The following is a 290-nucleotide window of genomic DNA, read 5'->3' as shown; positions in this document are numbered from 1 at the left end:
GCTCCCCCCCCCGCCACAGCTACCTGCTAGCCGGGGCTTTGACACCGACAGCGCGCTTGGCACCGCCGCCCCGTGACTTCCCCGATGTTGGGAGGAGAGGTGGCTGGCGGGGCGAGGGGAGGTCTCTGCAGCATCCCGGCCACGCAGGTAAAGTACCAGCAGGCGAGAACCACGCTTATCCCAGCGCCCCGAGGCCTCCCCCTCCCTTTGGCTGCCCCCGCCTCCCCCTCTCCCTCGGGGGCGGGGCAGGGGCGCGGAGCGCTTCTGCCAGGTGGCCAGTAGGTGTCGCC

Source organism: Buceros rhinoceros, unplaced genomic scaffold (genome assembly GCF_000710305.1).
Source record: "Buceros rhinoceros silvestris isolate BGI_N320 unplaced genomic scaffold, ASM71030v1 scaffold39724, whole genome shotgun sequence".
Classification (NCBI taxonomy): domain Eukaryota; kingdom Metazoa; phylum Chordata; class Aves; order Bucerotiformes; family Bucerotidae; genus Buceros; species Buceros rhinoceros.
Note: the sequence above shows the minus strand (reverse complement) of the source record.